Source organism: Calidris pugnax, unplaced genomic scaffold (assembly GCF_001431845.1).
Source record: "Calidris pugnax isolate Ruff unplaced genomic scaffold, ASM143184v1 scaffold22, whole genome shotgun sequence".
Classification (NCBI taxonomy): Eukaryota; Metazoa; Chordata; class Aves; order Charadriiformes; family Scolopacidae; genus Calidris; species Calidris pugnax.
Window position 1 is genome coordinate 1,709,770 of NW_015090763.1, and position 27,634 is coordinate 1,737,403.

General features: G+C 46.3%; 1 long non-coding RNA gene across 1 annotated transcript in view; it reads right to left on the minus strand.

Annotated features, from left to right (window-relative positions):
• The window catches only part of LOC106889816, a 98,059-nt gene that overhangs the window by 20,990 nt on the left and 49,435 nt on the right, over window positions 1–27,634 (minus strand). Inside the window, exons 2-3 of the long non-coding RNA XR_001412406.1 lie at window positions 9,072–9,187; window positions 3,693–3,845 (exon numbers count right to left, since the gene is read on the minus strand). This is a non-coding gene — a long non-coding RNA (uncharacterized LOC106889816). The remainder of the gene's footprint in view (window positions 1–3,692; window positions 3,846–9,071; window positions 9,188–27,634) is intronic.

Sequence of the window (27,634 nt, forward strand, 5' to 3'; positions counted from 1 at the left end):
GGGATGGGGATGCAGTACTCTGCTTCACTTATCTAAAACTACTCTTGTGAAATTTAACTTGCAACAGATGTTCAGCATGACAAGCCAGAGCCCAGATAATAAAAAGCAGTTAAAGGCAAAGTATTTAAATGGGAAAAGTTGCAAGGATATCCCATAACAAGCCGTTGCATTGCTGCTGTCCTGCCTTGTCCAGGGCAGTCCTAAATAGACAGGATAAACTCTCTTAAATCATAGAATGGTTTGGGTTAGAAAGGACCTTAAAACCATTTAGTTTCCACCCCCTGCCCTGGGCAGGGGCAGAAGGGACCTTAAAGACTATTTAGTTTCCACCCCCTGCCCTGGGCAGGGACACCTCCCACCAGACCAGGTTGCTCTAAGTCCCATCCAAGCTGGTCAGGGATGGGGCAGCCACAGCTTCTCTGGGGTCTTGAACCCCTTCAGAGATGGGGCAGCCACAGCTTCTCCGGGCAACCTGGACCAGGCTGTCACCACCCTCACAGCAAAGAATTTCTTTCAAGTATCTCATTTAAATCTAGCCTCTTTCTTAGGAAAATTCTCCCTGTTTTCCCCCCTCTCCCCTTTGCTTGCCTGAATTTATTCCAGTGACCCATCCGTTTCCCTGCATCTCTCTCTCAGTGCTGACAGGTTTCACGCTCCCCAATTTAGCCATTAGCTGGAGGGTTTAGCCTAGACAATTTGTTCCCATAAAATACGGCGCTGACAGGCGTGAGGGTACGGAGCTGTCTCTGCAGACACTCCTCTCCAGAGCTGGTGCCAACGGAGCAGCCACATGCCCAGCTCCTGTGGTCTGGATTCCAGAGGTTGGCCAGGATGCTTGGAGCTGCAGCCTCCCTTTTTTTCCCCCCCTCTCCCCCCTTAGCTTGCCTGAATTTATTCCAGTGACCCATCCGTTTCCCTGCATCTCTCTCTCAGTGCTGACAGGTTTCACGCTCCCCAATTTAGCCATTAGCTGGAGGGTTTAGCCTAGACAATTTGTTCCCATAAAATACGGCGCTGACAGGCGTGAGGGTACGGAGCTGTCTCTGCAGACACTCCTCTCCAGAGCTGGTGCCAACGGAGCAGCCACATGCCCAGCTCCTGTGGTCTGGATTCCAGAGGTTGGCCAGGATGCTTGGAGCTGCAGCCCCCAGGGATGCGCTGCCGGAGGGAGCTGCCACATTGCCCCCAAGGGTGCCAAAGGGACCTGTCCTACCTGCCATGTTCACTGGCCCTGTGTGACAGGCACCCAGGGCCCTCCCATCTTGGCAAGCAGATCTACCAAAAAACACCCAACACCAAAGGAGGAAGGAGGGAAGAGAGGAGCAGGTAAAGGAGCGAGGCAGGAAAAAGTCAGAATAAAGAAAACGGCTGCCACATTGCCCCCAAGGGTGCCAAAGGGACCTGTCCTACCTGCCATGTTCACTGGCCCTGTGTGACAGGCACCCAGGGCCCTCCCATCTTGGCAAGCAGATCTACCAAAAAACACCCAACACCAAAGGAGGAAGGAGGGAAGAGAGGAGCAGGTAAAGGAGCGAGGCAGGAAAAAGTCAGAATAAAGAAAACAAGGATGAAGATTTTACATTCCTGTAGTTTATACTCCTGCACAGCCAAGCAAGGCAACGATACAGCAGCACAGAGTTGGTGAATATGTCATGAACATCAGTCTGGATTTTAGGACATAGCAGAATCCCGCCAGGAAAGAGGGTTTAAATCTTGCAGCAGGAGCATAGGAAATAAGTCCTTTTGTAACCCCCTCCCTTAAGAAAGCCTATCACTACATTGGAATTAGAAGACCTTTCCAGGTTAATTTAAATATTTTTCTTTCTCGAGTTTGAGAACATCAGAGTTCAATTAAGCAGAGCAACCAACCACCCCCCCCCGAAAGCAGCAGGCAGGCAGGCAGACTTTGGGGATTTCATTTTTCTTGTAGAAAAGAAAAAAAGCCAAGGAAGGAGGGGGATATGACTGCGCTGCCATGTGGAATCATTCATTTTACACTGATCCCCGTCAGCCATCCGAAGCTTTGCTTAAATAAACGTAGGGATTGAGGCTTTGGGAGGCAGTTCCCACTTGTCCTCCTGCGCAGGCAGAGCCCGGCAGCAGGACACAGAGGGCTCAGAATGGGGTGGTGGAGAATCAGCCCCTCTCTTTCTCTGGTTCACCTGTTAATTGGCTCTTCTGGTTTTCTTCTGTGTATTTTTCTGTGTATTTCTGGAGAATTAGAAATCAAATCAGGGGAGTTAGGTAATGAGCCAGGCTCAGGGGAAGGATCAACTGTCAGAGCCCCCAAGTTTCTTTCTGTGCCCCTCACAACAAGCCAGTACAAATCTGCAGCACCTGGAGCTGGTGGGATGCGTGTGCTGCTCTGCAAAGCAGGACGAGGAGGTTTAAGCAGCAAAATACACTTTTCTTCATAGAATCATAGAATGGTTTGGGTTGGAAGGGACCTCAAAGATCATCAAGTTCCAACCCCCCTGCCCTGGGCAGGGACACCTCCCACTAGAGCAGGTTGCTCAAGGCCACATCCAGCCTGGCCTTGAACCCCTCCAGGGATGGGGCAGCCACAGCTTCTCTGGGCAACCTGTCCCAGTGTCTCACCACCCTCATAGTAAAAAATTTCTTTCTGAGATCTAATCTGAATCTTTTTTCTTCCAATTTAAAACTGTTTCCCCTTGTTCTATCATTACCCTTCCTGGCAAAGAGTCCCTCCCCAGCTCTTCTATAGGCACCCTTCAGATATTGAAAGGCCGCTATAAGGTCTCCCTGGAGCCTTCTCTTCTCCAGGAAGAATTCCTTCCTTATGAAAGAATTGCAAGAAAATAAATGAGAGTGCCGGCATCTCTATTTTATAGCTGGGGAAACTACAGCGTGGAGGGATGGTTGCACCCAAGGTCGTAGAAAAAGGTCAGTGTCACAGTCAACCGGAGGGGTCTCAACTCCATCTCACTGAGCAAGGGAGAAGGTTTTCCATTCTCCCTTTTTCTAGCTGCCCGTGGGGAGGTCTGTGCAGGCAGCATTTGTGCTGCCCTCAGTACACAATGGGATGGACCAGTGACACCAGCACCTGGATGAACTGGGAGCTGTCTCCATCCCTGCCTCAGTTTCCTCCAACCAGCAAGATGACTTCCTGGCTGCTCTGTACAGTGATGTTAATTGGTCTGTCTGCAGGTCCAGCTTGTTTTCAACGGGGCAAAAACCTTTCTAGGCCAATGGTGCATTATCAGAAATGTCACAGCAATCAGCTGGTAGCATGACATGGGCTGTTACAGCAGATCAAGCTCAGGACTCTTTTCTCAGGCAGGCAGATGTAGGGGTGGGGAGGGCAAAGAAGGGCTCTACAACTGCATGTGGGGACACCAGTGTCTGAATTGCTGAGACTATCAGGCCAGAGAAAGCTTCAAATGATGTGGGGAAGTGGGGAGGTTTTATCCCTCTGTAGTTATCGCACTGAATATTGTAAATTTGGTGGACTGAGCAAGTGACCCTCTGGGATATTTTATGTAAAGATACATGTCATTAAAGAGTTATTCAATTCAGCCCTAAAGTTAGCTGTGTGTTATACTTTTGATGTCTTTTCTTCTATCACTAAAAAGTAGTTATATTAAGAATGAAAGATCTTGAAAAAAAATAAAATAGTAAAAATAATCCCTTTCAGTCTCCTCTATATCAAAGGGTTTGTTTTGGCCACTTACCTTGGCTTTCTGTCGTTGTCATTTACTGTGTCTGGTTTGGAGCATGGCAGACAGAAGTTCCAGTAGAAGCCATTAAAGTCTGTGAAATTGGACAATTGGCTATGCAGACATCCCTTAGAAGTATTTCTAGCACTTTTGGTTCCTGGTTGGGAACTGAAAACGGGGATAGAAGAAAGAAAATCTCTATATATATGTATCAGAGCTTTGGAAAAAAAAAAAAAAAAAGAAAAAAAAAAAAAAGCATCGAATGTGGGACATGAAAACATGAAACTTTCGGTTTCTGACAGACTCTGCTAAGTCTTTATCCCCTCTCTTCTTCTCACCCTTCAGAAGCCCAAGTAATTTTCCAGGCATGGCTCATACAACACCCTTCAGCACACACACCGTCTGAAACAGGGGCATGAGGCACTCAGTGGAAAGGCAGCCACCTGGATCTACAAACCTGAATTAATTCACCCTCAGTAGACCTGGATTTAGGTAGTCCTGGCCGCTGCTGCTGACTTAAACTCCTAATGAGGTTTCACATCACGTTGGCATCAAGTATAAGGACTTTTTTTTTTACTCAGCACTACAAAACCAATGTTTCCATACATTCTTCTTTCCTCAAAACTGAGAAAGCTTATTCCATTTTATGAATGATCCCTGTTTGGGAAGATAAGAAAGGAAGAGCAGTTGTTACTTGGCTCCTTTGCCGTCACTGAACCTTCCACGAATTTCAGTCTTTTCCTCCTGTGATGTATCGCTCTTCTGGAGATTTCAGCCCAGCCACTGTTTGTGCAAGCTGTATCCTCTACATATAAAAGAAATGGACCAGATTCATCAGCACTTTAGTGCTTTTACTCCGTAGCCCTGTTCACTTCAGTGTTTTTCAGATTATGCTGTAGCTGTTTAGACTCTGCCCTTGCTTCACAGGTGAACTTTGCTGTCAGGTAGATAGAAATGATTGAAAAGTCCTGGTTATTTCTCAAGAACTGCAGGCTTTTTTTGTCTATTCATCTGTCGATAGGTACATTTTCTCTCTTGCTAACATGGTATATTCAGACAGGATGACATTTTTTTCCCTGAAACATTACCCCGCCAAATCCTGCAATAAATGGCTATATCTTCAGAAGATTTTGAGATACTGATTGTAGGACTCTTGAAAATCTCTCTGGAAGGAGCAAAGGGTTTGAAATCATCACTGCAATTAAGCAACCGACATCCCGCTCTCTGGTTTGGGGTACAAAGGTGCATGAAAAAAAGTACCATACCTTGTAATAAGAGCTGTTCAGTCATCAGACCTCTGCAGTCTATTTAAAATGACCCGAATTTATATTTAAATTCATTAAACTTCACTCAGAAGATTAGACATTAAAGGGGTACATGAAGTACAGGGAGGCCATATGATGGGCATGGACGCAAATACAGCTGCATGATATGCCATCAGGCCACCATGAAGGCTACAGCCCAGAGGAGGCAGCTTCTGGTGGAATCATGATTAAGGGGCTTGAAAGGCTTCACTGTGAGTCCTGAGCCAGCTCAGAGAGCCTTCCCAGCAAGAGGAGCCTGACAGCAAACTTTTCTGCCCATGGGAAACCTACTTCCAGCCTCACTTTCTCATTCTGCAAACTTTCAAAATAGCATTCACCATCCCCTCTCTCCCCTGTTTTGGGGGTTTTTTCTGTCACAAATCTCTCTGGGTTGAAGGGGGGGTGTCTGATTTCATTCAAACTGCTACCTATTCTGGAGTGAAATTTCAGGTAACAAGAGGGTACATTTTCCCTGGAATGTCTGTATTACCCTGTAGTCAGCAGGAATGAAATTGTCTGACTGCGCCCTCCCCTTGGGGACCCCACCGAAAATGAGATGTATCTCTCATGAGGACCTCCCAGCAAGCACAATTGAAATATCTCTGTGACTGCAGTAGCTCTGTAATGAATGAATTAATTGATTTCACCCTCAGCTTCTTCTTCATTGACCCCACTAGCCCCACAGTGGGGAAGGAGCTTTGTTCCAGTTCCAGTTTCCCTCAAAGCCTTGTTCTATTTAAAGACAGATGAAATGGCTTCGGGGCTCAGGGTGGGAATCCCAAAACCTCAGCTTTGGTTGGGTCATCGAGCTCCACACTGAGTTTGGATGGAAGAACTTGCATCTTTCAGCCATCCCCAGGGTGTCCATTAACAGATGGAAAAAGTGGGTCTGGCAAGTTTGACATCCTAACAGTGCATCTACCTAGATCTGCATATTGTCTGCAGGCCTGTTTAAGGAGCTTGTGTGGACAGCTCTGGGTCTCCAGGCAGCCCCGGTTCTCCCCTCACTTCTTAATCCAAATTATTTTCTGGGAAAACAGTCTGGAATTCACGTATCTACCAAACTCCCCTCCATCTTTAAAAGTGCAACGTGTCCAGCTCTTCCAACCTCAGTAATCAGCAGGGTGACCGTAGACAACACATGGACAGGGCAGACTTCTACATCTAACCTGGGGAATGGCAGGACTGTGCATAACAATTCAGAAAATAAAGGTGAAATGATTCATCAGTGCCTGAAAAGAATGGGTCCTGTTCTCATTTCCAGGCAAACAGCTCCCCCTCGAGTCAATGCCTGAGGGTATCATCTCAGGGTACTTGGTACAGGCTGCTCAGGCTGGGATAACGGAGCAATTAAACAGCTACAGGAAAAGCCCATGGGACTCAGGTCACTGTGGAGCTGTTAAAAACCTGAGATTATTCTCACACCCTGCAAAGCAAGTCACGCACTGCTGAAGGTCTTGTATAGGGCATCAGATACAACAGCTTCTACTTGGTGTGTTCCAGTCAACAGAGAACAGCTCCAGAAGTTACGTCCTCATGAATTTTAACCGTGGCTCTGAAGTGACTCCTCTGTATCTTTGAGAAAGTCACGCTGCTTCTGCTGTGCCTCGGTTTCCCTGTTGTGTTCTCTGGGTCTAATCAGATTCTCTGTCCGTTGCAAAATATATGGTCCCAAATAGTTCTTCTGGAAAATACTGCTTCCACTGTATCTCAAATTTAAATTTAAAAATGGAATATTTTTAATTAGTTTTCCAAGGAAACTTTTCAAATATTTGAGTGTTCAAAATGCTGTTGTTCCACTCTTAATGAAAAGGTTGAGATTCTTGATTTTGTAGAGTTGATATGGATATTTTGCAGTTTCATATTTTATGAAAATTGCAATATTTCTTCTCAACTTGGGGATGAAAACAGATACTAAAAAGCAAAATTTTCTTCCTTGCCTTATGGACATCAGAAATATTAATTTCTGAGTAGCTATAAATGCCCCTATCAGCATCATGAAGGGGTTAAGTATGGTCGCAAGTGATCCCGAGTCCCTCTTTAGTATCACTTCTATTATGTAGGACTTCTGGGTGAGCCAGTAACAAAGGATTAAATCCAACTCTTATTAGTAGATGGCACCTGCCCCAGGACACAATGTTTAAAACACATGGCTGTATGTCACCACAATCACTTTTATTGTGGTGACATCCGAGAACCGCAGGTGTGGATGAGATTTCACTGGTATCGCTCGTTGTGAAAAGATAAAGCAAAAAGTCAAAGCACTTGTAGTGTAAATACAGCAGGAGGGGACACGAGGATGGATTTACACAGGTTGGGGAAGGACACAGTAACGAATGCTTGGTCCGGCTCATGGATTTGCCCTCAGCCTCTTATCTTTAAATTAAAGATCCACCAAGTGCCCGGGTGTTCCCTGTGACAGATGTTATGAGCGAGAGGGTGAATGGGGCACCCAAGAGAAAGAGGTTTATGGGGAAGAAGGTGTCACATCTGCAGATATCTTCTGGACACATAAGAAGAATCAAGCCCCAGACCACACTGCCAAAGGGAGGATGGGATGAGTATTAGGGAGAATGTTGTGAGGAGGCTTCAGATACCTCTGGAGAGCTGCTTGCTATGTCCAGGACTGTCTTCATTCATGTTTTTTACTTGTCCTGTTTCTACTCCAAGCAACCTGGATGGGCTGCCAGGGAAGGCATGTCACTACAGGTGCTACAGAGGAAAAAGGCTTTGTCCCACTGTAAAAAGGGAACTATGAAAACAGTAGATGAGATGTCCTCGTAAAGGAAGGAGAGGGAATGCCAGAACCCCCACCAGCCTGCCCACAGCCTCTCTGAGCTCTGTTTCCTGACCCCTTTCCAGCTGTGCCATCCTCAGAGATGGTTCAGATTCAGCATCCAGACCTGAGCACCCACGGCCAGCTCGGCACCCAGGGCTGTCCCGGACAGACATCCACCCCAAAACGTGAACGAGCTGCTCCTCAGCGGGACTGAAACAGTGCCCAGCCTCCTCTCACTCCTTCTCACTTCTTTTTCTGCTGTGTTTCACTTTGGTAGAAGCGAATTGTTTTGACTGTATCTTCCTTGTAGACATTAAATACCTTTCAAAGCAAGGTCACTGTCCCCGGGGCTACGACAGCACACGTGAAGGTAACAGTTCAGGCTGGGTTTGCTGGGAGCTGCTACTCCGTGTCGTGGGGAGACAGAATCACAGAATCACTCCAGACAGAATCACAGCCCAGCATCCCGAGTTTCCACGGGGAGGAACGGACCTTGTGACCCCTCTTTTTCCTCCCATGTTCACACCTGCAGCAACAGAGGTGTCACATCACCCAGGTAATCTGGGGGCCAGGCATCCGCACGGTTCTTCAGGGTTTTTAGTATGCACCCTCAGATTATGGTTTCCAAGGAGAAAGAACGCATCCGTGGCATCGAGACAGCACGGAGAGGTACAGCCTTGGAAGAGGAACAGCTAATGATGTGTGGCAGACAGGCAGGGCCCAGACCAACCACCGCACGGCATCGCACGTGCCAAGCGGGTTCCTGGCAGCTGGTTCATCTTCCCGTGTCACATCTGATGTTTGAATAGAGGGCAAACACAGGAGTTTATTTCCAGCGCCTCTCCCCGTTCAGACGGGTGACCTTTTCAGAGCTCTGGAGGGCGAGGGAGAAGGCAGCCCACGAAGTGTTCGGATGGTGCTTGACAAATGAAGATATGTAAACGAGGTGGGGGACGGCGGAGCTAGGGAGAGCCAGGCATCGTTAGGAGCTGGGCAGCCTGTCTCATTAGCAAGGGAGTGTTTGCTTTGGCTTCCACCTTGAGGAATGGCAGTGGGGGCTCACAGCTGGGATGGGGCGGTGTGAGGGTTTGGATGGAGCCCTGGGGATGGCTTATCCCGACCAGGGGGAAGGCAGCCAGCCTGGCAGCTCTCTCTGGAAAGCACTCAGAAAAAGCACAGAGAGTCTCACATAGCTTGGTGCTGCCACTCTACCAAGTGAGGAGCAATTTTTCCCCCACCCACCAACAGCATCCAGCACGTTCTGAGTTCCCACCTCTTACAACCCACAGGTGATACCCACCATAGACACACCTGAGAGCCAGGTTCCAGAGCCAACATTCAGTGTTGTGGAGCTTGCAGTGGTCACAGTTGCCTGGTTTGGTGTCTTCTGGCTCCTTCAGTCACCACTTTAGAAAAGGCCGTTAAACCTGCAAGGGCAGAGCAGTTCCCCTTTATGTTAGTAAATATCAATTTTATGCCAGCGTACGCAACCCACACGTGCATACCTCAATCCCTGCTTCAAAGCATCTCAGTCTCCACCTCCCTTTGTGCCTCCTTTGCCCAGAACAAGCAGAAGATCCCAGCTGGCCCCTTTCAGACTTTCCCTGTTGGCTTCTCATAGGCAGCAGCCTCAGCCAGCTCCTGCATTGCTCCCACTGCCTTGTCACTGCTGATACCAAAATCTGGGCTAGGAAAGGGCTTCCCAAAGCCAAGGGTAACCATCTAACCCCTGACTATGAGAGGGAACCATTCGGTTCTGGAGTCCATCTCATCTGATCCATCAGAACGAGTTTTTAATCTGACTGATCCTGACTGTACCCCCTCAGCAAGGCTTGAACGTGGTAGATGCAAACACGACTTTCCGCTGGGTGAGCTAAAAGAGCTGGAAGCAATGACTGCTTGGATTACACCCTGCAACAGCTTTGTGATTTGTACACAATGAGAAAATTGGACTGGGTTTGGATTTGCAGCAATAGGTAGCTCAGATTCTTCTGCATCACTCACTTCTGGGAATGGTCAGACAAGATGAGTTTTGGTTGAGTAGCTTATGTTTTCTAAAAGTTTTCCTGGTAGAAAATGTGATTCATTGTTTGTGGATTTTCTGACTAGATAAAAAGTTTGCAAACAGATCTGTTCTCCTAGAAATCTCTTCCTGGATCGCAGTTGCTCTAAAGTAAAAATCAATACAATGTTTAACCCAAACTGCAAGGCACTTTTTTATCAGAACTCCCCCTGCTCTCTCCCCCCAAGTGATCTTGAAAACAGATTTGGGGATTAAGGGTTGTTTTTCTTGAAACTAAAAGAAACCAACCAATCAAACAAAAAACAGTTTCTATGTTGGTTTTCCATGGAAGATGGGAAACCAACAAGTTTTTCTCACTGGCTCTAAATAAAATGTCTCTTAATTTCCACATGTGAACAAGGTACATAGGTATTGTCCCCCCCACACACTCCCCATACTGGATCCAGACTTGAGGACCCACAGGTTCTTTCTTCAACGGTGAAAAGATTGTTGATTTCCTCCTCCTATCCCTTTCATTGTCTTTCCACCTTTTGGGGTATAGCCAGCACCAGAAGGAGAATGAAATAGAGTGAAAAAAGCTATTTTGTCTCTTGCCAGCTCAGTTGGAAACAGGAAGTACTGGAAATTTCCCAACTAAGCCTGGCTTTGGAAGACCTCCAGCCCACTTTGTCGAGGCCTATGGCTCCAGGGGTTCTGCAAAGTGGTTGAACTTCTGGGAAATGCTACATACAACCCAAAAACTTCAGCTGTGGAAGTATGATTCTATAGCATGGCTGATGGGAACTGGTGGAAAGGGTACACTTGCCTGGAAAAAAAATTAGTCCAGAGGGTCTGCATTTTATATATTCTCCTAGGGTCATGCTCAGGCTCATTTATGTGAGTGCTGATAAACTTGATGGCAGGTTTGCTCATGAATGATTTTGGGAAAGTCATGGCTGACTCTCTGCTCTGAAGGTACTGGTGAGGATGAGGAGAAACAGAATGTAGGAGGACTGACAGACTGACCTAATGCACCAACACAGCGTGGTGGACATTTATGCGTCCTCGATCTAGATATCCACAAATCTTCAGGCGTGGAACTACAATTAGCTCAAGATGTTAGACCATGAAGGCTTTTATGGACACTAGGCTCCAAGTGCTAACCCTACTGCTGTTCCAAATAACAAACCACTTTCTGATATAAAGCTCTGGGCAGCCGCAGACTTTGTGCTGGTGCCAGGAGCACGGAGACAGAGCACACACAGACCCTTGAGAGACACTGTAAAGGCTGCCGCTAGTTTTTATTCTCTGGCACTGATAGCTAGATCGGGGAGTTAACACAAGTTTGGGCTTTTGGTGTTTTTTGCTGCTGGCAGCTTCCACTGTCTTTCTAATCATGGTCTGAATCCTCGCCCAGCTCAGCCAGGAAGGCTCTGAATCTGCCTCAGGTTTGCAGTCAGACAGGACTCCAGCGTGGTGTGGATTCAAAGCCTGGAGGTGACAAGGAACGGACAGCACGTGCACCCGATGGGAGCTTTCCATCCTGCTGAGGTGTCACCAGGAAGCCAGGTCATACCCCAATCTCCAGCCTCTGCGGCTGAACTGCCTTTTAATGCCAGGATAACTCATTATAGCGATGATTGCAGGCGGCATTATCTCAGCGTGACAAATGCAGGCCATGTGTGCGATGCCTCTGCAGCCCTGGACAGCAATCTCTGCTGCAGTTAACACTTTTGATGCTATCAGGATAACCATTTGCCAAGGCTGGCTCAGCAGAGACGGGTGGCTCCGAGCTCCTGGCCTCCACTGCTGTGGGAGACTCGCTCCCAGTCCCTACCAGTGGCCATGGTAACAAACAGAAGTCATCCTCACCAGGCACTCTCCACCTCATCGATTCCTTGGGAGATTTATGGCAGAGACCTGATCTCAGTGAAGGAGCTAAATCCAATTCACTAAGGAATTACAAGCCTGTCCGATCAATAATCTATTTATCTCCTTCACTTTGCCATCTTTAAACACTCCAGCCCTATCAACAGAAATTGAAAGCTTTTTGAAGATGAAATTATTGAACCCTGGAATGGCTCTGCTAAGGCTCCTGGAAAGGATCTTGAGACCAGAATGGATCCAGTTCAGATCCAGCACGTAGGAGAGACCTGTCACAGCTCCAGTAACTCCACAGCAATTCGGCACACAGGCTGGGATGGTGGGGGATGCTGGCACTCAACACACAAAAAGAATCCAGCCCAAAAGATCACAGGTAGTGTGGGGGCACAGTTTGCAGGAGATACCACTCGACATTAGTGCCAAGAAGGAATATGCATGTGGTGGGGAGCACGGCAGGGTGACTTCTACTGTGTTCCCTTTGGCCAAGCTGAAGCATGAGGAAGGATAGTGTGTCCTCTGCTGCACTGGCAGAGCCTAGGAAAGGCTCATATAGCTATAGACAGGTACTGGGAGCTCAGAGGAAACAGAGGTGTTAAGTGTTAACCCTACCTGAAAATGCATTACTGATGTCCCTGGAAGCTGCCAGCTGCATTGGTTCATGACTTGAGCAGATCATGAAGTTTAATTTAATCAGCACATGACTTTAGAAGCAATCATTATGTCTCCCAAGGGCAGAGGTGTGCTGCATCCCAGAAATAATGTTATTTTTCAGCTCTCATGCAGCACTTCTAATTAATAGATTGTAAAGCAGTTTGCATGGAAGAAAACCCAGGCACAGGGAGGAAGCAGGGCTAGCTGAAAGCCAGCCAGCGTCAGAACCAGGAGCAGAACCTCTTTGAAGAACAGTTTCCATCCTTTTCTAAGCTTCATAACTAGTTTTATTTAACAGATGCAGTCCTTTACAAACACAGGGGAGGCTGCAGGATCGGTTCACACATGTGAACTGCCTTCGTAATAAAGTTCCTTGTCAAAGAAATATTTACGCACATGCTTAAGCCTTTCTTCAGAGCAACTCTTAAACACAGTATTATTTGCAGTCTCAGTGGGACTGATCCATATATCCTGTTGGCCAAAAGACAGGACATTTTCTTGGTTGTGTAGAATTGGGGAATCACAACAATTGTGGAGAGCAAACAGGAGAACTGAGCTGGAGGGAAAGCAGAGCAGGATGCTCAGAGCTGAAGTCAGAGAAGTTTTATGACTTACCCAGAGAAGTTCTGCTGACAGTAATGGTGCTGCACTGGTGCCTGTGTGAGATTTCAGCCCTACACATGATCATGCCTATGGGGTATTTGCTTCCCAGATTGCCCCATTTTTAACAGGTTCATGTACCTATTTTTTCTGCACCTGGAACTCCAGCACCGAAGCTGGAAGGGGCTAAATTTCTCTGGAGATGGAGAGGGGCCAGTTCCTCTCACTTCAGAGGTTAATGAATGGAGTCATTAGGATAATTAATGTTTTACTGATGAATTAATCACCCTCTCAAGCAGTTTCTGTCTTTCGCTGTGCAGAGAGGCAGGGCCCTCTTGAGATCTAACACATCCCTTGCTAAGGTAGCTACCTTGTCCTCACAGCCGCCTGTTTTTGGAACAGGTTACTGTGCATCTGCCTTTTCAGCAGGGGAGTTGCTTTCCTGCGGGAGGGAAAACCTCAAAGCCAAGAGCTGTGCTGGAGTTTGAGATTCTCCAGGCTGCCAGCTGCTAGGATTAAGCTTTTTTCCAAACTGTACTAACTCTTCTAGTTCTGACTTGGGGCCACCTTGGCTGTCCCCATCCTGAGCCCATTTCACTCACCGCCCATCTAGCCCACGCAACTCTGCCAATAAGCCTCACTCTTCCTCTGAAGGACCATCTATCCTTGTCCTTAAATTCCTTCTCCTTGATGCTTTTCCTGCCCTCTCCATCCCCCAGTGTTACTCCAGCCCTGACCCCGAGTCCGTGTATTGATCCCAAGCCTGACTTGACTCACACTCTTTTTTCAGGTCCTGTTTCCAAAGAGCATTACTGAAGCACTTCACTAAAGAGCAAATGCCCTTGTTGTTTTCTTGTTATTGGAAGTGTGAGAAACTGCGTGGTGACCATGCCAAAAAAAATCACTAACCTTTCTGTGGCAGTTTATACAGAGCAATGAAACATCGAAAAGAGCTGCCGTCACACAAGAACCTTCTCCCTTGGCTGCAGGCACGTTTGAACTGTGATTTCCAGGGGCTGGAAAGCTGAGAGTGATTTCACAACATTGTTCCTGAAATAATCCCAGTAATGTCAACAGGGCTTCTTGAACAGGGCCCTCGGAGAGTTCTACAGTGCTCAGAGTCACAGCAACGTCTCTAAGCTGAGTCCCACGGACAGGTTAAGGTAAGGGAAAAGGCATCACTCCTTTTTGAGGTTAATTCAGCACCCCTTGAGATCACAGACTATGATTGCGTTTTAACATGAGGTAAGAAACTTCATCACTGAGCGTTTTTGGCAACAAATATTTTTTAGGCAAAGGATTTTGTATAAGACACTTCAGATAGGATTAAGATGTCCTGTAGAAAATATGTAAGGTCTTGGGTTTTCTGGTCAGTTCTTATCAGAAGGAGAAAGCAGAATCGAAAACTTGACCTTTTTACCGAAAAATGAATACTACAACATTTTGCTGTTTCACAAAGGGAAAAAAGTAAAAGTAATTTAGAAATCTTGAAGTGTGGCAAAACAGAATCACCATCCCATGGCCTGTACTTCTCAAAACACATGCCTTTTCAGCTCACCTTCTCCTCTGAGTTAGTCCATGAGCCTTCGGTTCCACCCTCAGTGCTCAGACTGCAATCCTCAAATCCCACCTCCCCCTCCCGCTGCCTGTCTCCTGACTTGTTTATGATTGCCCCTCGGACAGTCCCCTCATTGGACATACATACATCCATCCATCCATCTCCATGTGGCCTTTCTTCACGTCGGTTTAAATGCTGCCTGTGATTTATGGCCCAGCAGCTCCCCAAACACATCTCCGGCATGTTATATGGCACTGGCGTAATGCTAACTCTCTTAAACCACAGAGGAAGCAAACAGTGCTAATTTATGCCTGGCTTTTTTTTTTTTTATTCCCCAGCATAATTCTGATTTTAATGTTCCATCTACACCACATCAATATCCTTTCACCGCTAAGCGAGTAAAAACAAAAAGTAAATATTTCATTTCCCATTCTTTCCCTCTTAAAAGGTTTTGCCTAATCCAGCTCACCCGGCATGCCCTGAGGTTAGACAAATAGGAAGCGACTGTGGTCTGCCACAGGGGTGCTTTATGGGAAGGGCACTGCCCACAAATGTCAGCTTTCTGGGATAGTTGCTATCTATTGGTGCATGAATATAACAAATGCAAACATCTCCTGCATCAGGTTAAATTACTGGCCTGAGCTAATACAAGACTCTAATACATCGCTAATTTATCAGTCTGGTATTACCGTCTACTTCATGGAGCTATATTCAGAAAGCACAAAGTGCTCCGGGAAAGGGGAATAAAAAAAAAAAAAAGGAGACAGAAAAAGAGAGGTAGAAAGGAAGAAGGGTAACAAAACATTATGCAAAAATACTAAAAGGCTAAGATAAATCTCTGGCCGGGGGCACCGACAAAATGACTGCAACCGGAGGGATCCATATCCTGATGGATCCAGGACATCTGCCACGAGTCTTTGCCTGACTAAGGAGCATCTAGCTTCTTACTGGTGTTCCGGCAGCCCCACAGGGTTCTGGCAACCGGAGGGATCCACATCCTGCTGGATCCAGGACATCTGCCACGAGTCTTTGCCTGACTAAGGAGCATCTAGCTTCTTACTGGTGTTCCAGCAGCCCCACAGGGTTGACCATGCTAAAATACAAGCCCCATAGTCCTGGGTGCTCTTCACATCTCCCTAAAATTGTGGCTCAGGTTAAAAACACTTCACCATCCTCGCATTTTTCAGAGAGAGGCCAGGAAGGCAGGGATCTTGGTGAAACCCCAGTTGAACCCAGGTCTCCAGAGTACTCTGGCTCCTCACCTTGAAACACAGAAGAACATTTCACTGATCCAGCCACCCTGGGGTCTGTACCAGTTCTTAGGCTGGGAAGAGATTTGAGGTCACTAGGTAGACCCTCTACAGATGAGACCTTTATGCGCACGTGGTCTATTGGTCATGAAGATTCAGCCACTCAAAAAGTAGTACCTGTAAGGGCCACACACTTCTGCTCTTCTGTTTGTTTGCTCCCTAGCCAGCCTATCTTCTAGATGGCCACCATCCACACTCCCCGTGGAAAGCTGGCCCAGGCAGGTCTCCTGGGGCAGAGGGTCATCCTTCCAGCATTGCTTTAATGACCACACTCACCATGTGCACAGAAAACACCTCCAACACGGGTGTTCAGTCCCCTGCAACACCTCTGCCTCACTTTGCTCTTCCTGCTGATGTGCAATGTCACTGCACTGGGATTATATCAGGGCCAGAGACCCCCTACATCCCCGAGTATGTCACGGTGGTGCTGAGCAGTGCTGGGGGTGAAGTTCACAGCCCCCCATGGCAGGACAGGCCCTGAGATTCCTCCCTTCCCCACTGAACACAGAGCAACAGCCAGAGTCTCCATCGGAAATCAGGTTCCTGCCCTGCAGCTACTTGAGATCATAGTTTGTTTTCCTCCAAAAAGAACTGTTGCAAGACAAATACCTCTCTCAAGACGATTGAAGTAGGTCACATTAGACAGTGCTCTGGAGAGTCTGTCTGACACTTTCCCATCAGCAGCCAGCCCTGCTCTGCTCCTCTTTTTTTCTTCTTCTCCCTCATCCCTCCTCTCCTTCTGTTGCTAAAAATTCCGTGAAAAGGGAGCTCTGCGAAGGGGAAACATCTCAAGCAAAATCTGTGCTCTGCTTTGGCAGCTGGAAGAATCAATGCTACCATGGCCCATGACTGCAGACAGCGGCTTACACCGGCGGAGAAGCATCAGACGGGCAAAATCATGATGGGGTTGAACAGAGCGAGTCAGTGCTGAGCGGGGATGGAGCCCCGCAGGCCCTGCAGGGAGCAGGACCATAGCATAAGGACGGTAGTATAAGGTCAAGCATCATTTAAATGACAGGCATCAGGCACTGGGATAGCTGCAGGGATTTTATTTGCTGTTCTCCAGAGCTACTGGGCAGACATGAAGGGTCCTCTGCTGCCCGTGCCAAGGGGAGCACCCAGGGACATCCCAGCTGGGCTGCTGCCTTCCCTCCTGCTTGGAGGATGGTCCCACCTCCTCCCCTCAGGGCATCCCGTGGACTCCCAGCTCCAGCATCACCTCCCCCCTCTCTGCCCTCGCTCCAGCTAACGAGATGCCTAACTTGGGATCTCCAGACTCTGTGTTTGTTTTCCAACTGGCAGTGATTAGCACAGTGGCACCTTCAGGCAGCTGAAGGCTGGGACACTGCAGGGATGCTGCACCCTACCAGCCAGCCTGGAGAGACAGGATGAACCTTAGTTAAGTTTAGTTACTCGTTTCAGTTTATAAATTAGCAGCAGGCACTCCTCAGCCCACGTTCTGGTCAGAGAAAGCAAAGTTCATGCGATCAGATAATAAAATCTAATCATCAGATAGTAAACTGGCCCAGACATCAAGTTGTAATTGGCAAAAGCCGTTTGGCTGGAAAAAGGCAACAGGAGATTTTACATTTTTTGCTCTTCGTTGGGTACTCCGCAGAGCTGATGCGATAAAGCCGCTCTCTTCTCCCTGCCAAAGCGCTGTGGATGGAGGATGCTGCATCCCTCCAATCCAGTGCTCCCAATAAATGGAGGGTCACTGCAAGCCTATATAAAGGGCTTAAACAGAGCAAGAGGAGAGAGCGATCCCAGAGCCAGCAGCTGTCAGCAAATGCCCTGCTACCAGCTCCCTTGCCTACACAGCCAGGCTCTCCGGTGGAAAAATGAGACAAGGACCTCAAGACCTCCTGCCTGCAAGAGGGACCACAGTGGTGTGTCCTGCTCACAGCCAAAATCCAGTTTGAGACTGGCTGGTCATGAACAGGGCTCTGCAGTTCATACCCCCAAGGAAATGCAACTGGGATTATCCTAACAAAGAACAAAATGAATTCACTGGTTTAACGGTCTGAATTTTGGAAGAATTTCATGCTGGATGTTTAGAAAGCTTCTGTCTCTCACAGATGAGCTGCATGGATTGCCAAATGTATGTCCTCTCAGAGGAAAAAATGAGTTTTATTTCTGTTACAAACCTACAGGACTTGTTTCAGTTTTACAAATTTCCTCTCTCAATGGAAGCATTTTAGGGGAAAAGAAATTGCTTCAAAAAAAAAAAATCCTCACAAAAAAAAAAATCCTTCTGAAAATGTTTTGATCCGATTGATCCATCACACAGTGGCTCAGGGTAAGGAAAAGATGACAGCTGCTCCTTTTGTTGCATGCTGTTCTGATTAGCTTCAAATAAGACGCTCCCTGTCACCCATGGCCCTCCACGTAGCGAATGCACTGAGCTTTGTGGATTCTGCTGAGGACACCTGATGCTGGAGCAGATCTCCTGCTAGAAGGAAAAGGTTTTTCCACCCAGGACTGTTTGGAAAACCATGATTGGACCAAAAATTCATAATAGCAATAATAACAATTTTAGGGAACCTTTAAGGAGTCTTTCCAAAAGTGTTCCAAGCTCACTTCAGTCTGCAGTTGTGACCAACACCAGCTCTTCTGGAAGCAGAATGAGGAGCATCCACACAAGGAGGAACTGTGGAGTTTCTGGTTTCCCAGCATCCATCTTCCCTCAACCCCATATCCTGCTTTGGGATGACTGACTAACCTGCCATTGTTTCCAAGGACATTATTTATATTCCTTTCTCATATAAAAAAAAAGCCACAACCACTGAAATCCAGCAGTGTCTCACTTGAATTAATGATACAGGGCAGACTCTCCGCGAAAGGGAAGAAGGTTTTTTCTAAGACTGTAGCTAAGAATAAGCTTGCACAGACATTTGATGTTCCTATATGACATGAACTATAGATTCACCTGAATCTTTGGGATTCTTACTAGATGTTTGGAAGGGTTTTTCTGTCACTGGGGGAACATAAAATCCTCTCCTAGCTGTTTCCAGGCAGTGCAAACTTGCTTTCTGAGCTCCCTTTTCTAGGCAGATGAGGGCACTGATGGGAATTATAGGTTGCTTCTTGGTGCCAGTGGGATTGAACAAAGGCCAGAATGGAAGAATTCAGCCACATCCCCAAATGAGAAATAAGTTTGGCTCCAGCTCAAAACTCTGCTGCTCAGGTCCATCCATGTCACCAAGGATAATCAGACAAGTAGCTTGTTGGAATCCTAATCCAGAAAAACTGAGAGCCTGAGCTAATGGCTAAATAATCCCCACATTAAAACCTTCCACAGAGCTGAATGAGAGAACCGAGTTTCCAAATGCTCCCAATTAAAAGAGACATTAAGGTCAGCACCCGGGGTGAGGGCAGTGGGGAGAGCAGGCTGGGACAAGCACCATTTCTGAGTCTTTTCTCTAGCAGCACTAAGCACCGTTACAGCATTAGTGAAATGTGGTCTTTATGGCTTAATTTTCATCTCTCTGCATCTGTTTTCATGAGGACAGGGGTAGCTACTTGATGACAACCCTGGATGGATGGAAAGGATTTCTCTCTGCTGCTTTTCCTTCTTTGTAGACCTCCTCCATCACCCCATGCCCATCCTCTCCCACCTAAGAGCAGAGGGGAATTTGTGTACTGGCTGAAATAAAACCCATTTAACAACGAAGTCCACGGCTAAAGCCTGTGGACATCAGCGCAGCCTTAATGAAATTTCTGTGCCTGAAACACATTAGTAGGCAAGAGCTGAGACTGGAAAAAAGATGAGGCTGCTGAAGAGCTGGCAGAGCTGGAGCTTTCAGAGTGAAAGTCAGCAGAGAGAGCAAAGGAAGAAAAGGAGACAGACACAGAAGGGGCTGCTCTGGCTGAACTAACCTGCCCCCCTGAGCCACAGACCTTCTCCCATGCCTGGCCTCTCCCCAAATCCCTGCTGATCTCCTGCCCTCCCTGTGGGCCTGCAGAGCCCTTACATGGTCCCATAAACCTCCCCATCCTCACTGGTCTGCACCCAGAGCTCGCAGAGAGGATGAGACCCTGTGATTATAAAGGCAATAACCCACATGTCATTTTGTCAGGCAGATGATCCAAGGCTCTCTGAGCTCTATAGAGATTTAAATTCACTTGAACTGGAGGCTTGCATACTTTTGCTTGATTTCCATTACTGGAAAATGGAAATTTTGGTCCATTTTACACTTAGGCAACAGAGAGGTGCCCAAAGGGTGTGTTTATGTGCAGAGAGGAGAGGGGGGATTTGGATGCAGGGAGGCCCTCAGGCTTTTTTAATTTCCCCCTGAAGACAGGTTGACTAAGTAGATGGCATCTCAGGGCCTAGAAATGTGCTCACATCAGCAGGTTTTATGGCCGTGCATCACTCAGTCGGTGACATCACTCAAGCCATCTATCAAATTTACACAGGGCAACGAGGGGCCAGGGGAAGCAGGAGGAGAGCACACGGCTGGGAAACCCCTCCAACTGGAAATACAAATTCACTGTTTTGAGACCCCGCTGGCAGCTTTTCTATTGATTCCCCAAAATCATCAAAGCTGAGGCTGTGCCACTGAAACCAAAGGGCCAGCTGGGGCTAGAAATGGTACACTTTCCTTCTTGGAGGCCTCTTGGCCAGGTGGCTCCAGAAATGCTTGGTGCATTCAGCCATGGATCTGGGGGAAAATTCACTGGGGCTTGGGAGGAACTTTTCTGCATCCAGCCCCATGTGGTGTCAGTCAAGGAGACGTGCCCCATGCCAACCACAACCCTGACACCCCTGGGCTTTGACACAGCCACGAGCTGCTCTCCAGTAGCAGCGTCCACCAACCCCTTATCCTTACCCTTTACTTAATTTCTCTGTTCCTCAAAATAGTCATGTCCATCAGACTCAAAAACACCAAAACCAAACCACTTATACAAAAAAAAACCCCTTTAAGATATATTGCTTTTAAGAGAAAAAAAAAGCAGTGGATAATTATCTATACTCTTGCAGAATTGGTCCTTCAGCTATATTTTTCTTTAATTCCAGTATAATTTTGCGCTGACTTTCTCCCAGAAGACGAACATTTGACTTTTCTGCTGTGCCCTTTCAGATGCGTTACAGACTGTGATCTTGTCTGTGCTCTTAATGGCGTTGTCAAGAGATCATTTCTGCTCAAACCTTGTTAGTCTTAATAAAGATGAAATAAAGTCATAAATACTTTTGTGGTTTCTTTTTTGCTGGGTTGTAATTTGACTAACAAATTAAATTACTTTAATTTGGAAACTAATAATTATTTGGTTAGAAGTAGATTGAAGGAAGTTTAGTTGAAAATGGACTTTTCATAGAAAGGAGAAATATCAGTTCATGGAAATAGAAACTAAATGTGGGAAAGTGGATGAGTGACATTTTGAAAATCTTTTCTCATTAACCGGCTTTGGCTTTCAGTATATGTCATTTTTATCCCCATTTGTAAAGCTAATATTTCTTTCCTTCACATCTGTTGGGCAGACAAATCCACAAAGCTAGAAAACTTTGGTGATGGAGCTAGAAATGCAGAGAGATCTCATCATAAAGATAACGGTCCATTTTCAAAGTTTGCATCCCAGATTCTGTTACTTTCTCCTGCAATCTCCAAAGCCACATCCAGGAAATCGATGCTCATGCCGTGCTGCTACAGAGTTTTACTGATGTGTTGTGATCCAAATGGAGAGAGTGTTTTGGTGCTCTGTTTTCATTTGTTAATTGACTCCTCTCTTACTTAAGATAGGAATTGGAGTAGTTTGTGATAAATGGATTACACAGTCCCCTTTGTTTCAGTGCAGCTTCTGTGAAATAACTGCAAATCCCTCCTGACACCAACATTAGTACTGCACCAGGTAAAAGAGGGTGGAATCTGGGACTCGCTTTCCTCTCCATCAGTGGAAGGACATGGCTTTTAACTCAATATTTATCTAACATAAAATGAATAAATGACACAAAGAGCACAGTCCAGAATCTACAACTCCCATTTCCTGCATAAATTCCAGTGATTCAGTCCTTCTTGTGAGGGGTTGTTGAAATTCCCAACTCCTACATGCTTTGCACAACAGGTCTGGCTCTGGCAGGAAGGATGGAGAGTCTCCACCTCACTTTCTGCACAATGCCTAGGACCCTGCCTGGAAGGGAGAAGGTACTGATGAAGGTACCTTCAGAAGGTGCTGAAGGTACCCCTCCACTTGGTCTGATGAATGGGACTGAAGGTCTCCCTGTTCCTAGTGGAACGTTTCCACCAGAGAGGTGGCCTCATGCACACGACAGCAATAGCATTTTCAAATTAAAAGAGGGAACCTTGCACAAGTATTCAAAAGAAAAGCTTTCACAATCACTCCCATAAGAGATCTTTGGGCTCTCTAAACTTGATCAGAAATCCACATTCTTTAGTATTCCTCACAGGTTTCCTGTTTTAGCACTGAGATGTCAGATCCACCTTCTAAAACATGTAGTTCACTTCAGGTGCTTAAAAAGAAAGCAAAACTGTGCCTAACTATGTCCTTTATTGGATCTGGCCCTCAAAAAACAGAAGGTGTTGGCAAACTCTGCTGCAATTCCATATGGTTGCTTTGTGGCTCCCTCTGCTCTTTAAAGGGGAAGGAAGACGTGTTGTCGCTCTCATCCAGACAGGCTGCTCTGCCAGGCTCTGATCTTCCAAATTATCACCCCTACAAAGAGGCAAAGAGACCTTTAACAAGGGCTGGCTTGTCCCCTCTCTGCTGGTTCTCCAGCCAGCATTTCCTTCAACGTCAGAGCTGTAACTCTGCATCTTTCTACCTCTTCATGTAGGATCTTTCTGCTTCTTACTCAGTCCTCCCCTTCTCCCCCCTTCTCTCTCCTGTCTTTCAACTCTCTCCATCACCAACACCTTTTCAACATGGAATATCTCTCCTGTGCTTCCTACTGCCAGCCCGTGTTGTCCTGACACAGAAAGGTAATTAAAAAGGGAGACAATTATTTCTTCAGTGGGAGCTGAGGACAGCAGCCATGTTCTCAGCTTTATGTGGGATGAGAAATCACCAGAAAAACAGAAGTTACAAGAACTATAGCTGACTGGCAGCAAACAAAGCTTACAGTTTCTGGCACGACAGCAACAAGTTTTAATTTGGATTGTACTGAGTGAGAGCCCTTCTCACTGATCCCTATAGAAACTGATCACACTGGGGAGTAAGAACCGTTTTTGGAGATGGACTGATAGATGTAGGTGGCCAGGAAAAGGCTGAGAAAGGGTCCCACTTCAGCTTACAACCTATTTTCTTCTCAGAGAAGCTGATGTCTCTAGCTCATCTGTGTATGGAAACCCTATGAACATACAGATATGCCCACACCCAATCCATACATATTTACATATATACACAGCCCCCTTACCAAGCCAGAGTGGCCAGAAGCAGCAATGTACAGGCACAAAACTGCATCTTCTCTCAGAGCTCCAGCCCCCAAACCCACAGCACAGGTATTTTGCTCCACTCCTCCCTCACCATTCAATTATTTGAATATCTTAAAGATTAAGATGTGTTCTGGTTTTTATTTTACTACTCATTGTCTTAATTGCACCAAAGGCTGACTGCATCAAAAATGAAATTTCCCTTTTACTGTGTGTATTTCCAACTCTGACTTACTTTCCTCAATATGTCTTTTGTTTTTTTACAAAACACCCCCAAAAAAATCCATCTCCAAAAGAAACCCAACTTTGCAGAACAAGCCCACAAGGAAAATCCTTGTGACTTCAACAATCACACAGGACTCATGGAGACAGTGCCCTAAGGAATGTCTGATGTGAGAGCACACAAGCAAGGCATAAGAAAGCATAAGGGGTGCTGGAGAAAAAACAGAGGTTTCTACATACAGGAGGGAGCCTGATGTCTATTCAGACTTGCTCTTGCCAAGAGAAAAGGAGATGTTAGAGCCCTGAAGCTCAGAGCATGCTCTGCTCTCAACTTACACCAGTAGAAATTTGCAGGCAAGGCTGTGAAATCACTGAAGAACAAAGGAAGTAACACTTGCCTGCAAACACCTCCACTGGATCCCTTGAAGCCTGGATGAAGGTGGAAGAGCTTCAGAAGGTACCATCTGGCTGGCAAGAAACCTGGCACCGGGCAGAGCCTTGGCTTCAGCTTGAGCTGGTATTTATATTCAGAGGAAACTTGGGCAAAGTCTCAGACACCACCTTCTCCCTCCTCCCACCTGCACAGCACATTGCAGCTGAGCTTGGTGGAACGACCCCTGAGCACCACTGACTTCCCCAGCTCCTCCTGGCAGGTGGTCCCAAACCAACCAGGGAAGAGGTTTGGCCCTTAAATAGATTCTGCCTCTCATCTTCTAAGTCACAAGAAGCTGTAATTTCTCATTCACCACAGCTGCTTGCTGCAGACACAGCCTGGCCCACAGGCTCATCCTGGGCTTCCAGCCTTCTCCCCTTCTTGTGGGATCTTGCCATCCCTTTCTTCTCTCCAGTACTTGAAGTAAAAAAGAAAATGATAGGAACAAACACTAGGGAAAAATACCTCTAGTCAATCAATGGATTATTTTTCTACATCAGACTTAAAAGTTTTATTTCACTTTTACACCATTTGTTTTTATTTTCTTTTGTTTTTCATCATAATAAAGTTACAACCTGAAACAAAGGCGAAAAAAACCCAATCACCAAGCAGGGCTTTTCTTGGTTTCTTTCTTCATTTAAAGCTGCCGCAATATTTAGAGTTGCTAAGATGAGGAAAAATTGCCCTTTTATTCTCATAGAAAGCCTGTTTCAAAGAATCAGCATTTTCTGATGAAAAATGGTCTGTTGAAAATTTCCCAACCAGTGTTTTTACTGAGTGCACTGAGCAGAGTCCTACTAATATCTCCCTGTGGAGGGTGCCGACTGCTCCCTCCCACCTCACAGGAGCTGGGCTGGTGTGGAGACCAGCTGAGCTACAGGCTACGTGGGATGGGGAGCTGGTTGGTGAGAGGACATTCATCTTGGGCTGCCCATTTTACAGAGATTTCTCCAGTTGTAAACCTATTGCTATATTTTTTCCACTTTTTCCCCCACCCTAAACTTTAATCTACACATCCCCATAGCTCTACCTGGGGGAGGGAATCCTGCATCCAAAATCACAGCAAGAAGGTGGTACTGTGCCTCCGGCGGGATGTTTTGCCTGTAGACTGGCATTATTCTCTTGGTTGTAGGACAGAAGAAGCCTCACCCTCTTTCTTCCAGTTCTGTCAAGAGTATGGACATGGTTCAACTTCTCTAAAACATAGTGCAGACCTGGCTTCAGGGCCATGAGGGCCACTTTACAACTTTGCAGCAAGATATGCCACAGAAGCTTGTAGCTCAAGCTAAAATTCTCCTCTTTTGGGGTCTCAGCTGACTGCCTGAGGTTGGAGTGGCTCAAAACACTTGCTTTCTGAAGGAGGATCAGATACCACTGTCCATTTTAAAGTGCTTTTGGTTTAAGAGAACAGCAACAAATCCTTGAAACAGCCTGGCTTCCCTGCCTAGGCCCCTGCCTGCTGCCTCCACGTTACGATGCGGATGCTGGCAGAAGATGGAGCCAATCTGCAAAATGAGCATCTCCATGGAGATAAGCTGAGAGCGCGAGAAGGTCAGAGCCAAAGCGTCAGGAGCAGCAAAGGAGTTCTTCAAACTTCATTTCCTTCCACAGCAATCACTTGATGGAGATTTGTTGAACGTGACACCTGGCTGCCTCGCGTTGCCGACTCAAATGAGGAGACAAAAGAGGAAGCTAATTGTTTCCAATGCATTCAAGTTTAATACAGTGCATTTTTAATTAGGGCTCTAAAGGGGAAGGGAATCAATTACCTCTTGCAGAGGCAGACGCCACTGGCAGGTGATGCCGTGCGGAGAAAAGGAATTGCAGGGGGATGCTAAGGCATCTGATGAGGAGAGGGCCAGAGTGCTTTTTGGGGAGCCCTCCTGCATCAGATACTCTTGCTGGCTTCAGTGCCACAAAGTGGCACTGTGACATCAACCAAGAGGACAAGATCAGGGGAAAATGCTGTTGTACCACCCTGCTTTGGAGGTGCCCTTGTGCCTGGGGAGCCTTTACAACCCCTAGGGAGCATCTGCCCTCCAGGACCCGAGGAGGAGATAAAGACATCTGACAGAGTGCACTGTCAAAATCCCTCCCCAGAACTATGGGAAGGTCTAATCCCCTTTAAGACACCCTATTCCTTATTTCAGCAGGATTGGGATAGCCCAAAAACCATTGTTTGATAGGTGCTTGGTGACTTGTGCTAGGTGAGAGGGAAACAAAGGCACTTTTATGGCTGGGATCCAGATCCCTGGTGAATTCTGTGCAAGAAAAGCCATCCCAGTGAGCTGGCGTTGAAGGGACAGCAGTGAAAAAACACAGCACGACCAAGGACTCACTCTAAGAAGCAAATCCCTACAGCATACTGTTGAGACACAGGCACACACAGCAAGAAGCTGGTATTGCTGAAAACTTCTGTCCGGATTGTTCAGCAGATCAAAACTTAGGTCTCCAAGGAGCTCAATTTCATGCCTTTAATGAGAATTGTATTTCCTAAAGGAAGCAGCCAAAGTCCTTCAATTCAATGCAATATATTGCAACATCAGACAGGTCTCAGGATCATGTGTGCTCAGTCTTCGTCAGGCAAAAAACATCATCTTTTTCAGGTCTTTCAACAGGACACTTTGGCATGTGCTGAATTTATTCTCTTTGGTTATGAGAAACTTCAGTGTCTATTGCTGAAGCTCATACCATAGAGATTTCTTTGCAATACCTGAGGCTAAAAAGATTAGTAGCACCACCTGAGGGACCCTACAGCATCCTAAACATCTGCGTGGGGCTGGCAGAAACAGCACAGGACCAAGAGCGGACTGGCATCCTGGCAGCTAGCTGGGATCACAGAATCACAGAATCTTCTAGGTTGGAAGGGACCTTAAAGATCATCTTGTCCAAGATACTTGATGGTTTCTCAAAATATGTACGAGACACCTCTTTTCAGCCCACTGAAAGCAAGCAGTGTTTGGCTGGGGGAGTGGGTGTTTGATGTGGATGCTAGCTCAGTTGTAACACAGGACAAGGCCTTCAAGCTGTGCCATGCCACTCTGCAGCAAGCCTGAGGGCAGGAATTATTTCCTAAAAAATAATTTGGAACATTTTTTTTTTAATTGTGAAGCTGGAGTTAACTTAGTACACAGCATTGTAAAGCCAGAAAGAGTAAAACAAGAACAGTGCTCATTAAAATAAAATGGTGAATGCAGACTGAGTGGTAAAGGAAAATCCAAGAGTGAAATTCACCTTACACATGTAAGATTGACATCAGGCCTCTATTGCCAGGATGAATGTGGATTTTTTTTCACTTTGTGTCTTTTTTACTTCTTCATATTTTCTCAATGAATCTCTGGAAGATGCTGTTTATGGAAAAAATGGAGCACGCTTCATGAAAGATTTATTAATCAGAACTGCCAAATTCATAATTACTTTCTGGGCATTGAAATTGTTTGGCCTTATCAAATAAATGAGAATAACCACTGATTATTGTTTTTGGAGAAAGGAGTAGCTGGTAATAACGAAAAAACACACACATATGAGAAAGAGAAAGATAATATAAATGGACATAGATGTGTTCATATAAATGTCTGAGTGGTCAAATGACTCATCTGTCCTAAAAAAGAAACATAATTTTCATATTATGAGGCACTCAAGCAAGTCAGTAGTACTTTCACTCCAACCCAATATATTGACTTCATTTGTTCCCCTGATCCTCTTCTGCCACCACCGTTTTATGGTTTAGAGGTGGCTGAATTTTCTCTCTGTTGCTTTTAGTTCAAAAATAGGAGTTTTTGTTCAATAGAAATTAGTGACATTTAATGGTAGCAAGAAACTTGTA